Source organism: Pleurodeles waltl, chromosome 2_1 (assembly GCF_031143425.1).
Source record: "Pleurodeles waltl isolate 20211129_DDA chromosome 2_1, aPleWal1.hap1.20221129, whole genome shotgun sequence".
NCBI lineage: Eukaryota > Metazoa > Chordata > Amphibia > Caudata > Salamandridae > Pleurodeles > Pleurodeles waltl.
In genome coordinates, this window is record NC_090438.1 from 655305308 (window position 1) to 655321974 (window position 16667).

The 16667-nt window shown below is 39.1% G+C and overlaps 1 protein-coding gene across 1 annotated transcript in view; it reads right to left on the reverse strand.

Moving 5' to 3' along the window:
* Positions 1-16667, reverse strand: part of ADCY1 (adenylate cyclase 1) — a 1375168-nt gene that overhangs the window by 823591 nt on the left and 534910 nt on the right. The window lies entirely within an intron of this gene.

Sequence of the window (16667 nt, forward strand, 5' to 3'; positions counted from 1 at the left end):
ATCTCTGTAGCATAATTACTTGTAATTACTGCAAAATTATCCACAGTTACCTAGGAAATGTAATTCAGCATTTAGCATGTCCAAAATGGGCCAGAGGATGCATTTTGGCTCAGAAAATAACACTAAATGCTACAGAACATGGACAGCAGTGGCCAGCAGCCGCTCACTCTGTCCTCATTGATTTTTTCTGTGCTCCTGCAGTAGGCTTTTTGCACCAAATTACTCCTAAATACTTAACCTAATGTAATTTAGTAATTTCAGTGATTTTACATCACAAGAGTAATGAGTAATTACTGAAATTACTCTGATTACTCCAGCATAAGTTATATTTTGCCAGGCCTAGAATGTACACAATTATTGAACAAAAGTGGCAAGAAATCTTTAAAGTATTTTGGCTTAAATCAGTGTATCTATAAACACCAGTTTCTTAACTATGGCAAACATAAGGGAGCACTCCTCATTTCTATGCCCCAAGACAAGATTATAACTCTCAGCTCTTCTACCTGTGATACTCTCTGTGACGTATACCACTGTTGAGCACACACAACCAATAGATACACTGGTGCAGTGGATGGAAGTGCTTAGTCACATGGCTCAACCTGCAGCCAGGCCCGAACAGACTAAGGGCCTGATTACAACTTTGGAGCAAGGTGTTAATCCGTCCCAAAAGTGACGGATATACCACCAGCCGTATTACGAGTCCATTATATCCTATGGAACTCATAATACGGCTGGTGGTATATCCGTCACATTTGGGACGGATTAACACCTCCTCCAAAGTTGTAATCAGGCCCTAACTGCCCAACATCCCAGGGGTGGCCAACAACCCATGGTGAACGGCCTGTGGTAAGGCCCAGCATCCAATTGCTGGTTAAACCATGTTCCGCTACCCATGGCCTCCACATGTACACTGTATCAGGTTGACCTATTACCACACCCTGTGCCTAAAGCCTCATGGATGGCTAATCAATCACAGGTAAGCAAACCACTGTGGACCTCCATCTACACTGTTGCCTTCTACTTCTTTTCATTTCTTTCATGGTACCACACACAAGCGTCACTTCCATGGTATCACAGGACCACACACCCTTCACCAAGTGAAGGTTGAACAGTCCCCTCGTACATCTCATGTGAGAGTACCACAGTACCTCAAAAGAGGGCCACAATGGGTCCTGCAGGAGTCTTGTTTTATTTTTCACACCTGGATGTCCCCCTAACAACAATAGTTAGGGAATCCTTATCCTCTCCCCAGATGTGGGTTTTTTTCTTCTTCAATTAACGTTCTTTAATTTAATTTGAGGATATGGGGACCAAGTCCCCATTTTCTATATTGAAAGCTGTAAACGTTTTGTTGACGATGCAGCCAGCTAATCAAATCCAGCCAAATCAAGCTAGTACAGCAGGATCGGGTTGGGTGATGGGAGAAAAAGCTCAGTTGCCAATCAGAGGGCCTTACCAAGCACAGTGTTTTTATCAGTGATGTCAGTGATGTCATCAATGATGTCATAAAGTTTGTCTTGAGTGAATGAAGATGTGAAAAATTTAGCAGTGTTCAGCAAGAGCAGAAGTTTTAGTTACTTTGAGTATACGTTACTGTTACTTGAGATAACTATAACTAGTGAATTGCAGAGGCATTGTTACTTTAAAACAGTATATTCTAAGTGTCATTTTCACCTAACTATGACATCCTGTTAACCTTTGGTTCTTTCACTGGATTTCTAGGGTTGGTAATGTTTGATAATGTCAATATATAAAAGGCAAGACTGTTTGTTTTGTCAATAAATGTATCAATAAAGCAATTATAGTAAAAAATAAAAAAATTAACATGTCAGACTTTTTTTTTGCTGTTTGTCAGGCCACATAATGCAGACATAAAACCAATCACAAGGGGTCTCTGCATTCTGAAGCGAAAAAGCAAAAGCCCCAGATTTGGGAATGCTTAAAATCTCTTACACCCCAGACAACATAGGGTTATTTTGTTAAGTGTTTATTGTGCTGCTGCACTCCCTGCTGCTCTCTACAATACTTAAAAACATGCTGGTGGTGCCCCTGCCCAGATAGGGGGCACTGCTAGCAGTAAAGTATATGTAAATGATGGTTCACTGACAAAATCTCAAAACCCTAAACATAATGATACAGAAATATTGTCTCAAAAATATTGAGCACAAAAATATCGATTTACTATACTTATATTGAAAATATAAAATATTGAAAAAATATTGCTTTACGCTAATATCGAAAACATAGAAAAAAAAATATTTTTAAATATATGGAGTTAAAAATAGTAAGCACTGAAAATATTAAACAGGAAACAGTTGGGACCACAGTGCCTCCCACTTCAGCATGCAGTTTGCCCCATTGCTTTATGCTAAATGCAGTACAAATGTGTGCTTACTTCATTGGTAGTCTACAGTTTTTCAGCTTAGTGGGTGCAGGTAGTGCTGTATATCTCAATACATGTGTTTCTGTGTTTAGCCTTTCAACAGTAGAGAGTGGTACTCAGTGGTATTGAGACCTGAGAGGACTTTGGCAGCATTTCCAGCAATCCCAGAAAAAAAGCCTGCTGCTCTCTACTGATGAAGGACTAAACCCAGAAACACGTGCAGTATGGATGTGCACAGTGGGGGTTGATTGCAAGGCCTGTCCTGTAGCCAGGCCTTGCCGCCAAGCCCTTATAACCACCCAATCCCGTGCTACACCTGACCTTTAGCCGTGCACAGTGCAGGTTGGCCACAGGCCCTGTCACAGTCAGTGGATCTGTGAGTGGGTGCGTGAGTATCTGAGAGTGTCTGAAAGTGGGTGTGTCAGTCAATGAATGAATCTGAGTAGGTGCATGAGTGTCTGAGGGTGTGTGTAGTTGGGTGCATGGGGCTCTTAGTGAATGTATGAGTGAATGAATTAGTATATGAATGAGTCTGTGGTTTTTGTTTCATGAATACCACACATTATGAATATATTCCTGAAATAATTGTGAAGTCTTGGCATCCAGAGATATACAAATTTGGATTTCCCTAAATTTCTCAAAAATTACAGAATGGATTTACACCAAATAAGCGAAAGCACAATCTGCGTACCGAAAGCTACCTTTCTGCCAAATTTGATGTAATTCAATCCAGCGATTTGGGCTGTAGTTGTGTTAAAGATCCTATGTGCATTAACATGGGAAACGCAATTTTTTGGACACTCCTTTTTTCTCAGCCCCTGCTTGACGGATCACCCTGAAACTATCTGTGTGCGACAAAAATTGATGCAACACTTTTTTGGGAATATTTTGCCGTGAAGATTTGTCAAAGGGCCCCAAAGATATAAGCAAGTCAAAAAACATGTTTTCTATGGAAACATGGTCCTAACTATAACTATCTAGTGGGGACTGTCACTAGATAATATGTATATATATATATATATATATATATATATATATATATATATATATAAACATATACACAATAACTTAAAAACCATACCAAATAAACCGAATTTTACATGTATGAAAGTAAACAATGTAAAAAATACATTTGACTAAAAATATATAATATATTACAAACATTACTAATTAAAAAATATTTTAAAATACACAGAAACATAATAATAATAATATAAATTTAAACAATATAAACAAAAGTATACATTTCTAGGAATAATACATATAAATTCCTACTCCACTCTGTGCAACAGTAGGGAAAGCGTGGGACTCAGGAGGGGTAACATTTAATATTCCCACTCCAGTCTGTGCAACAGTAGAGAAAGTGCTGGATTCAGAGGTGTAGAATTTACTATTCCCACTCCAATTTGGGCAACAGTAGGGAATGCGTTGAACTTAGGAGGGGTAAGATTTACTATTCCCACTCGAATCGGGGCAACAGCAGGGAAAGCATTGGGCACAGGATGGGTAAAAATTAATGTTCCCACTCCAGTCAGTGCACCAGTAAGGAAAGTGTTGGACTCTGTAGAGGTAAAATGTACTATTCCCACTCCAGTTGGTGTAACAGTAGGAAAAGCATAGGGCTCAGTAGTGGTAACATTTACTATTCCCCCTCCAGTCTCTGCAAAAGTAGGGAAAGCATTCGAATCGAGAGGGGTACAATTAACTATTCCCTTTCCAGTCTGTGCAACAGTAGGGAAAATACTTCACTTCCAATACATATCTTATTTTATTACAAGTAATAATTTCATAAAATGATAAAACTATTAACATAAAATTAGATATATACATAAAAAATAATTAAAATGATTATAAATGGTTTAAATAATTAATGCAAGAAAACATTATTATTCAATAATTATTTCATTAAATTTCCACACTATAATCACACATTCAACATATATCTAAACTAAAAATTGCTATCTTGCACAATTTAAAGAATTAACAATGAATTAATTAATTATAAATTAATCATTTATAATGTATACATTATTAGTTAATTACCCCACCCTATACCCCTAAACACCTAATAACCCACACCTAAAATGTAAATTAAAAATGTATAATAATTACAGAATGTACATAGTTAAGAATTAACTGATTAATAATTTATGAGTAATTGATAATTAATGATTTATTCTTTGAATAACTTCCCAACCTACGCCCCTACAAACTCAACAACCCACAACTAAATTATAAATTACATAATTATCATAATTGCACAATCTACACAGTTGATTACCTGATTAATAATTGATGAGTAATTAATAATGAATGATTTATTATTTAAATTACTCTCCAGCCTATACCGCAACAAACAGAACAACCCACGCCAAAAATATAAATTACAAAAATACAAGTACACCTCTTACACAATTAATTAACAAGTTATCAATAATTAATAAATAATACATTATCTCTCAATTAACGTCCCACCTCATACCCCTACAAACCCAACAACCCCCACCTAAAATATACCTTAAAAATATTATTTACACTATTTCCATACTTAATGATTAAATAAATTCTTAACTTTAATTTAAAAAACATATATAAATTAATTACGCATAATTAATTTCCCACCCTGAACCCATAAAACCTCACTACTCACTACAGCACCATACATTACTATCTCACAATTAAATTAAAAATATAAATAACTTAAAATTACAATCTACATTTAAAAACATCAACAACAATTACACGAACAATATAAAACATAGACAAAATAATATTTAAACACATAAAGAATCTTTAAAAAACTATGGGGGTCATTCTGACCCTGGCGGTCACCGACCGCCAGGGCCAACGACCGCGGAAGCACCGCCAACAGGCTGGCGGTGCTTCCTGGGCCATTCTGACCGCGGCGGTAAAGCCGCGGTCAGAAAAGGGGAACCAGCGTTTTCCCGCCGGTTTTCCCCTGGCCCAGGGAATCCTCCATGGCGGCACTGCTGGCAGCGCCGCCATGGGGATTCCGACCCCCTTCCCGCCACCCTGTTCCTGGCGGTTGTTACCGCCAGGAACAGGATGGCGGGAACGGGTGTCGTGGGGCCCCCCAACAGGGCCCCATAATGATTTTCAGTGTCTGCTTTGCAGACACTGAAAATCGCGACGGGTGCCACTGCACCCGTCGCACCCCAGCAACTCCGCCGGCTCCATTCGGAGCCGGCTTCATCGTTGCTGGGTCTTTCCCGCTGGGCCGGGGGGCGGCCTTTTGGCGGGGTCGGAATGACCCCCTATATTTCTTACCATAAAACATCAATATTTCTATCAATAATAATTTATGCACACAATATTTCTGTGTCACAATATTAAAAACTCGATATTTCTGTAACTTTATATTTTTGATTCGATATTTTGTCGGAACACTGTAAATTAGTCCAGGAAGGGCATTATGGCATGCTCCTTGCTAGGAACAGTGAACTATAAATGAGTGGCTCCAGCTGGCCATTTCATTTCCTTTTTTTTTTTTCGGGGGGGTATCCTGGTCCTACCAAGGACACCCACATATTTCCATGGGGCTGTGTAGGAGCTGGCAACACTTTTTGTGTATTTTTTTTTCAATATCTGGGGCACCTGGTACCCAACCGGGGCTGAGGAGGGAGCCCATGGGCCACAGTATCCCTGCTGGCTCACTGCAAGTGGACCCATGGACCATACAGGACCCAACTAAATATATATATATATATATTTTAAAGTAAGAACTGGGGTGCCCCTGTGCCCACCGTGGGTACCTCACAATATTTTTTGTGGTGAGAGCTGTCGGGGGAGCCCCAAGGGACATGCAGTCCTGCCAACTCTTCTGCCATCTGCCAACCTCAGTGCAATGAGAGCTAGCATTGCTCCCACCTGACAGGAGAAGCTTTTCTTCCTGGTTCCACCAGGCAGGAGCATTTCTATGTTTCCCTGTCCATGAGACCACAGCAAGGTAGAAACTTTTTTTTAGCCCACCAAGGGGGAGCCTTGTGCTCCTGCTGTGTGAAAGCACAGGAGACTTCTCTTCCCCTTTCCCTTCAATTAACATATTGTAGATAGATAGATAGATAGATAGATAGATAGATAGATAGATAGATAGATAGATAAATAGATATTAAATTTAACTATTAAACTTTTTTCCGTAAAATAAAAGTATGTGCAGTAACTGGACACAAAAATTTGAAGTAAGCCTACTGAAAATTCCATAAAAAATGCTAGTGAGGGCTGTTTTCTTTTAAATTATTGTTTAAAATAACATGTATGCATCATATTAGTATAATGTAACTATTGTGGTATTTGATGCGCATTTAATATGATAAGTTAATGTGTAGTAACTTTTATTTTATTAGTTATAGATTAAAATTAAATATTTTATTTTATTTTTCATGTTTGCTTTACAATAAAATGTTTTTGTATAAATAATACACGTCATTAAACTTCCCTACACTTTCCCATAGGCATATCTCTACTCTAGTGGCACGTATCTTCACCAACAAATGAAATGAATACCTATTCACATGTATATTTACCTTGGCCCCATGGTCTTTAATATATGTACCTTAGACTCCCTCTCTGTATCTTCAGTCATTTAATTTGGTTTCACTTTATATACCTGTGCATGTCATCTAGCTGTTAATTGCCCCTTCCAACATGTCTGAATATATGATGTTAGGAATGAGTAAAATATCTGGTAGTTGTAATGATCTTCAAGTCCAAAACAAATGATTTTCCAGGAAGGTTTATTCTGATCCACATTCAAACGTCCATCGTCCAGTTTCTCCCAGCCAGAATGCCACCATCCCTACATTCTCTTCCCATCACCATTCTCCATTCCATCCACTAAGTTCCTTAAAGGGAACTTACATTTCTAAATACAAAACATTTCCCCCCTTATAATAAACTGAAAACAATTAAAACAACTGAGTAAGATACAATTACAACAAATTGTTGTACATCAATTTCCTACTTCACACATAGTCCACAAGCCGAGAAGACTTTGATCTGGAACGACTTTCCAACTTTACTCTTGAGGCTATGGAATCCTCCTCTAAACTTTCCATGCTACATTGTCCGTCATTCTCCCTACAGTCTATGCCACTAGAAATCTCACTCTCTCCTCTTCCATTGCATCCATCTTCCTGGCTTATATTCTCGGACGCGTGTTCTCCCAGATCTTGGTAGACAATGGGTTCAGGAACGGCATAATTTCCACTTTGTGTTTCTCCGCATCCTGGAACACACTTAGCTAGTCTGCTCACATTCCAAACTTTCCCATCTTGTGTAATCACTTTCTTCTTGAACACTTTTATCACTTTCATGGCCTTACTGAATCTGGACATACCCTTCCTTACCAATCCAGGTTTTCTTACTTTGACCCAATCTCCCACGACAAACATAGGTTCCTTTACTCTCCACTTCTTATCATACGCCTCCTTACTCTTCTCTTGTTTCAGTCTTACATAATCTCCAATCTTTTCTACATCAACACTCTCAAACTCCTTGTTGTGCTTCCTCTTAAACCACCATGGACACAATTTGGATACAGGATTCCTTCCCCTTAACAGCCTGAAAGGGCTAACACCAGTGGTACTATGAGGAGTGATGCGATAATGCCATAATTTCTCTCTCACTTTCTCCTTCCACAACCCACCAAAACCACGTGCCCAACAAATACACTCCTTCAAGACCCGATTAAATCTCTCAACCTGTCCATTCTCCTGTGGTTCATATAACGAAGTAGTAGCATGCTTAATATTGCAATATTTGAGGAACCTCTGCATCTCCTACGACACCAATTGAACACCATTGTCCGACACAATAGTTTCAGGATACCCTTCTTTAGCAAACACCTCCTTGAAAAACCCAATCACCACATTCGTCATGACTAGTGGTACCATCTTCACCTCAGGCCATTTGGAGTGATAATCCACTAACACCAGAGCAAACCGAGCCTCGTGAGGCAAAAACAAAAACGGTCCAGAAATGTCAAAACCCAATTTCTGCCATGGAGAACCAGGCCACTGAACAGGATGTAAGGGGGCTGGCACTGTCTTCAACATCTTCTCAGCACTCACACATACCCCGCACTCCCTGACAGTCCTCTCCGCCATCTTGTCCATTCCCGGCCACCAGAAAGAAGTGCGAATGAGCCTTTTCATAGACGACATACCAGGATGCCCTTCGTGCGCCAACTTCAAAATGACCGCTTGCATGCCTTCAGGTGGAACACATTTCCCCCTTTTGAATACCAGCTCATTATCAATTTCTAAATCATCTTTTACTTTAAAGAAAGGCATTACTTCTTCCAGGATACATTCTTTCCTCGGCCAACCAACCCTCAAGTAGCATCTCACCTCTTGCAAAGTTAAATCTTTTTGATCTTCATCAGACCAATCTTATTCTTCAATAGCTTTAAACTCTCCTGAAATAAATTCAGACACTACCGATACAAAATCACTGTCACCACTTCCGCCCTTATCCTGAGCATCCAAATCCTTCTGAGGTAGCCGCGACAAACAGTCAGCCACAGAATTTTTCTTCCCTGGCACATACTCCACCTGGAAGGAATACTCTTGCAATCTCGAAACTAATCTAGCAATGCGGGCTGTCGCATTCCACCCTCTTCCTGGAGACAGAATACCCAATGAAGGTTTGTGATCAGTTTGGAGGACAAAACGTGAACCCCAAATGTAATTCCGAAAATGCTCAATCGCCCAGACACAAGCTAATAACTCCTTCTCTATCACCGCATACCTCCTTTCTGCATCTGTCAGGGTACGTGATGCAAATGTAACATTCCACATCTCCTTGCCACACCTTTGGGACAACACACCACCTACACCATACATACTTGCATCTACCGTTATCACACACTGTCCCAGGACATTAAATGGTTTAAGTGTAGGTGCACCAGCAATCTCCCTTTTAATGGTCTGAAAAGCACTCTCCTGCCTTTCCGACCAAACAAAACCCACATTTTTCCTTGTAAGCTCCTTTAATGGTTCCATTTTGGTGGCAAAGTTTACAATAAATTTACTGTAATATTCGCATAATCCTGCAAACGACAACAACTTTTCTCGACAATCTGGAGCAGGTGCATTTATGAGGGCTTTGACCAAAGACTGTTTGGGAACAACACCCTCACCAGAGACGGTATGTCCCAAATAATCAACAGACTTGGCAAAGAAATGACATTTCTTAAATTTTAGAGTCAATCCATTCACGTTAAACACTTCACACACCTTAACTAGATGTTTTTTGTGTTCATCTTCATCTTTGGAGTAAATCAACACGTCATCCTGGAAACACTTCACAAAGTTGTCCATGTCCTTGAACATATTAAACATAGCCCTCTGAAATACTGATGCCGCTGAGGCTAACCCAAAATGCATTTGTTTAAATTGAAACAACCCCTGTGGTGTAATGAAGGCAGTCAAATGTCTAGAATCCTCAGTAAGTTCAATTTGGTGGTAAGCTGACCTCAAATCTAGCGTAGAAAAAATCTTTGTCCCATCCAATAGACTAACAACTTCATTTATATTGCGTAAAGGATGACAATTGACTATATTATTGGCATTCAACGCTCTCAAGTCCACACATAATCTCAAAGAATTATCCGATTTCCTGGCTAACACAATAGGTGAAACCCATTCAGATGACTCAATCTCTTCAATAATCCCTTCTTTCACCATTTCTTTCAATATATCTCTCAATTCCTCACGCACACTAATAGGGACATTCCTTAACTTTTGCACCACAGGTTTGGCATTCTCTTTTAGTCTAATCCTGTGACTATAGTCTTTCAGTTTGCCCAAAGTATTGGAAAACACATGTGGAAACATAGAGACCATCAACTTGGCTTTATCACCTCCCCCAACCAACATTACAGGTTCACGACCCCTGGGATTCAAAATTATCCCCAATCCTGCCTGGTCTCTCCATCCCAACACATTAACTCCCCTCTCCGCTACATATAACTTAACCTGTGCAGAACGGTCCTTAAAACAGATCATCATGTTTACATACCTCATAATATCAATAGCAGTCCCATCAAAACCTTCTGCCACAATATCAGGACATGTTAAGTTGGACACACTCCATACTTCACTAAATTTCTGAACAAAATAATCACATGTGATAATTGTCCAAGGCGATCCAGAATCTGCCATCAGCTCAAGCTCTTGACCTTCAATGAGAACTGTACATTTAGGTTGTTTCACCACATTCCCATCTTTGTCTCTAAAATCATTCTTAACAGATAACACCAATCCACTCTCTCTTTCATCATAGATGCATGCAATTTTACTCCTACTGTCACTATCAGCCTTCCGAACCTCTTTACAAACTCTCGCAAAATGCCCCGCTCTTCCACATTTTTTACATTCTTTCCCAATGGCAGGACACTGTGGAAAATTTGCCAGATGATTAGGATTGCCACAACGATAACATGACATTCTATTAATTTTAGCGTTTTTGTCATCTTTTCTGCTCCAAGTCATTTTTTTTTTACTGTTATCGTTGTTACCACCAACAGCTCCCACCACCTCCAAGTCCGATAATTTATTCTTCTCTGTCTCCTGCACCGACTTCATCCATTTTTCTGATTGCTCCAATGCCTTAGCAGTATTAATTACATCTTGTAACTTTGAATCACCCATCACCCACAATTGTTCTTGGATTCTTCTGCTTCTGACATGAACAATAATTTGATCTCTAATCATCTCATCGGTGATGGGTCCAAAATTACAGTGCATGGAAAGACCTCGTAACCCTGTCAGAAACTCATCAAATGTCTCATCCTGTTGTTGACTCCTAGTATAGAATTTGAATCTGTTCAAAGCTATACTCGTAGTTGGCTTGAACCTATTCTCCAGTTTGCTTAGAGCATCTTGAAACACATCAATTTCTTCATCATGAAGAATTCCTTGCAGGAGTGTCCTGAAAATGAGTTGCCCCTCAGACCCCAAACAATGTAACAAAATATTATTTTTTCTTTCCTGTGACATATTATCCTCATCAATAGCTTTTAAATAAGTCAAAAATTCCTCCTTCCATCTCGACCATGGTATGGGCGGGTCCCCTTTAAGTTGCAGAAACTTGGCTGGTGGTTCAAACTGCATCCTTGGGATTATTATTATAATTTTCTCCTTCTTTTATTGTTATTTTATTTGGAACTCACAACTCATTCTGAATATTATCTGTCTTTACTTCACACAAGTGTTGTAGTTTTATCAAGTATAAACTGTTCTAAAATGAATAAGACACAAAGAAAGAAAATAAAACTACAATAAAAATGGAAGAAATCCTTGAGCTCTTCCTTCCTGGGAAACAGGAAGTGAATTGGATTCCAGAAAGTGAAGTGAGAGGTGGAACGATGAAGTCAGGTGAGTACTCTCCGAGTTGCCAACTCTGTAAGTATACTTTGTAGAGTTTTAAATGTTTTTATTCCGGACGAAATGAAACGTGTAAATGAGCGCTTTCATTTCAGATAAATGCAAAGTGTAAATGCGCATTTATTCAGAATAAGCTGATGTCTTTGATGTATGGAGCGCCACTATTGAACATGCGCCTTTTGAAAATACACTTGCGCTGTGCTGAAACGCGCTTGCTTGAATGCGCGTTTGCGTGAACAAGCGCTCGCGGCCACAAATGACAGTTTGAGTGCCACTGATGCTAAGCAACGGACAGCCGCAACGAAATATACGAAAATACCCTAGAAAAGCGCGTTAAGTAGTAAACAAATTTTGTACTTGCTCCAAGAAAATCCTTGAAGATCGGATAGTGCAGTACCACCAACAGGATGTCCAAGGTACTTAAAAAAAAACGATTTTGATCAGCAGTGTAGCGGAACAGAGGGGACACGTAGAATATGTCCTCCAGAACACGAGTGGTGTTCCCGCAGCTCGTCGCCAAATTTGTAATGATCTTCAAGTCCAAAACAAATGATTTTCCAGGAAGGTTTATTCTGATCCACATTCAAACGTCCATCGGCCAGTTTCTCCCAGCCAGAATGCCACCATCCCTACATTCTCTTCCCATCACCATTCTCCATTCCATCCCCTAAGTTCCTTAAAGGGAACTTACATTTCTAAATACAACAGTAGTATGGGTGTTAAGCTTTGAACATATACTCTGAGGAGACAGAGTGGTTGATTATCCTTTCTTATTATGCTAGGGAAGAATTAAATTGCAAATCTTAGCAGTCACAAAGGCCTGCATCTTTAATTTGTAGTCTCAATGGAGGCTATAGCCTTTCTGGTCCTTCTGTTAGGGAGGAAGTGTTGTGACCAGCTTAATCTGAACACGACTTGCACAGGCCATCAGATTGTATTTGAAACTTCTCAAATACCAGATTTCTGACTGAGAGAGTGTCACAAACTGCCCCCTGATAGTATTGTAATGCAGCAATCATTTCAGCCTACTACTCTAGATCGCTTGCTTCTTTCAAAAGACCAGGAGTACTGATTTTTATATTTCTGTATATTGTGCTGTAAGCAGTCTACATATTATGCAAAAGTCCTGCTCAGACCATTGACTCATTAGAGTTTTTCTCTTTGTCTGTACACTCTTACCTAAGGTACCCAAAGTCTGCAAAATGTGTTTGAAGGCACAACGCTTATTTCATTTTTGTACTGCAACTTTCATCTCGCCATCCTTGCATCTCTGTGGTGTCTAAAATACGTGTCCCTTAAGGAAATGCTTACAATCCTGGATATTTTCCAACAACCAAAATCTCTGTTAACATGATTTCCGAGACAGAACGATTAAAGGCTACTTGTGGTGGTTACGTAGGTTAGAAGGGAAAGTATAATAACATACTATATATTAAAATAACACAGCTTAGCAAAACATCGCATAGCATATCATAAAACAGCCTTATTCGTTTTCATTATTCTCTTGAAATTGCAAATATTTGCTCATTTTAATTAATGTTAGCTTCTCAAAACATATATTCCAGCCTCTGGCCTTACCCAAAATTTTCTCTGAAAACGTTTCAAGTGTTCTTCTGTGCAGAATATTACTCTATTACTAAAACTAACTTTAAGGTACCCGATACACCGGCAACGGGGACCATGCTCAAAATAATTTCCAAATTTAGGCAACTATAATCTTTCGAAAAAAAATTGTTATTCACTCATAATACAGACAGCAAGCGCTCTATCATATCATTTATCGAATCCGTTATCTTCAACTAAGTGTTCAGTGTCTTGATTGCATGGCTCATTTTGTCGGGTTCAGAAGGATGAATACCTAAGTGGACCCACCTGGACTCAAACCTGTGGCCCACAGCAGGTTTCTGAAGTGGATGTAAGAGTCCACTCAGTCACCAGACCCATCCTTTGACGTCTGGTTCAAAAGACGATCAGCTCCTTGGTGCTTTATCCTTCACCCTCTGTCACACTACTTTTCTGTTCATTCAGGAAAAAGCTACTGAAACGGGTTGCTGCTCAATTACAGCAAACACTTTGAACTGTAGAATGCATTGCAGATGTTTTCAAAATCAATTTTTTTTCATCTTGTAGTACAGCAATAACTACGCTGCAGTAGTCCAAGTTGTGGTGATGATCTGGATTCTTATACTCTTGGACATCTTGGCAGGCTTTGTCAAAGTTGTCCAAAGAACACTCATTTTCATTTGTTCTTTTTGATCTGGCTTTGGAGGTACAAATCTGCTATACAGTTTGCACATTTTTCAGATGTGAACCACATGTCAGGTTTTAGAAGCTGTCCCAGTCACTCTCATTTGTTTTTGTTTTTACATGCCCCCCAGGGCATAACTTTTGCTGGCCAGGGTTGGACTGGGTAGCCCAATTCTCCTGCATTTGGATGCCTCTCAGACCTGGAAAGGAGTGTGGGCGACTTGATACTGTACGGAGAGGGAAATGTTAGGTGTATGCTAGGAAAGCAGTTGGGTGAAGTAAATGGAGACAACATTTATTTTCTTGAATATTAGAATGATAAGTTCATACTGGGCAAAGAATGTGGAAAAAACCTATAAAACCTGGTGTTACTGGACTGTACAAGTTGTATATAGTAGTGTCTGCGCAAAATGTATAATTTAAATTATAAAGAATATCACAAGAGGGAAACCTCAGAGAAACCTGCTTCATTCTCCAAGTTCGTAATTCCCAGTGCTATTTGACAGAGAAGGATATGGCCTGGTCTTTTTTGTCTGATAATTATTAGTTGACACTTTGCATCTTTGGTGGTAAAAGCGATGAAAAATTCTAGGCAGCATGGAGATCTCCTGCAAAAGGGCATACATGAAACATGAGGCGGTAGTGTTTAAATGCTTCTGTGCCATCTATGTTAAAGAATGTTACGTTTTGAAATTACTAAAGTTATGGAGGCCCACATAAGAAATGCGGCCTTCTCTAAAGCATCCCTGAAGGTCGGAAATTACCAGTTTATTGGCTGATGTGTGTGGTATTCTCCAAAGTAAGTGTAACTTTTGTGGTTTCTTGCATGTTGTTTTAAAGCACTTCTCGTCCTCATTTTTTTGATCCATTAACAATTAACATTTTAAGAAGAAAAATGTGTTACAGGTTCAAGAATTCAGTCTTATGACACGTTATAATAAGTCTTTCCACCTTTTGGTCAAATCAAGCATTCACTTAACTTTCGTGGGAAATAGAAGGTAATTAAGAATAAAATTCATTGAAAGTATAGCTGTTTTTTTATGACCAAACAATCAAGGATACAGCACTGCTTGCACAAGTGCCAAAACTCCAAAAAATACGGACTATTATTAAGCAAAAACATCTAAGGTAGCACCTGTTTCATGAGTGACAGTCTCAGGCTTAGGGGTTTTACACTCCAATATGTCAGATAACCCTGGGTACCATACATACTGGAATTCCAAGTATCCCATGGTTATCACAGACATGCAATTTTTACCAGACAAAAATCAGCAGATTGGACCTCTTGCAATTTACCTTCAAAATGACAGATAGATACCGATAAAGGTGGAATGTGATGCAGTAAGCACCAAATCCTGCAGGTTGTGCTTAATTTTCGGAGGGAAATCCTAAAAGAAGGAGCAAGTCACTGAGTGAGGTAAATACCTAAACGCCTTCTGCCTCACTTGTGATCGGTGCTTAAGAAGTGTTTCAATGCCACTTACAAATCTTACAAATCCAGAGTTCACTGAATATTTTTAGAAAGTGGGTATTAACCAACCAACACATGCTGTTCCATGTTGTACCATTCTCTGAAATGCAGAGCAGAGTCTGGCAATCAAAGTACTTGTTGCAAAGCTTTGCATAGGATTTGTTAAATCACACATCGATTAACAAAATCTTCAGATCTTTTCCTACACACTCATGATGTGCTTCAATTTTCTGAAGTGTAGTGCTGATTAGTAAATGTGATTCAATTACCTTGTTCAAAAGCTTGCAACATGCTGTGCTGGGTCACACAGCTAACAACCACAAATCTGGCGTTACTTCTTCAACCATAGTTCTGAATAAATGGATTCAAATGCATTACAGAAACTACCTCCTCATCATACACCAATCACGACAAGCATCAACGATGAGCCAACCCACTAAAAAATCTCTAAAGAGTAGCACTGATGAATAAGTCATTTTAAGCATCTGGTGCAAAATCTGCCTACAACCTGTGTTAAGTCACGCAACATTCAGCCATGGACAAAGGCATGCACCTACCTATCCAAGTACTCTAGATCAATTCTTCAAATGCTGTTTCTGAATAAAGCAATATAAGTGAGTGTAATTTTAAAGTGACACAAAATCTCATGTCTATGCATTTTCAATGCAAAATCTGGAATATGTTGCTAAACTGTAATAGCGGATAATTAAAGTAATTTAAGCATCAGGTATGATGGCCTCCTGAAAGCTGTGCCAGACATACACTAATCAACCACAGCCTTAATATTTGCATGCCCAATAAACCAAGATGAACTTCTCCAAAAGATACTTGGAAATAATGCATGTCCATGAGCATAGCTTGGTCAGTAAGAATGGGAAGTGAGCTTCATGTTTCCAAACAATCACACTGGGACATCTTGTTAAAACACATCATATAAGAAGCAGGCAAGGAGAGGGCTTAGTGAGCAGTGGAAAGATAGAGGTGGGTAAATCGTTAGGGATACGTAAGGCACAATATTTTCCAAACAAATCAACATGTACTGCCTTTAAAACAGAGATGAGAGAGAGTGTATGTTTTTTTTTCAGTGTATTAAAAAATTCCAGGTAAATTATGACAGACACTTCACCATACCTGACTGGAAGTACTAACTAAATATTTA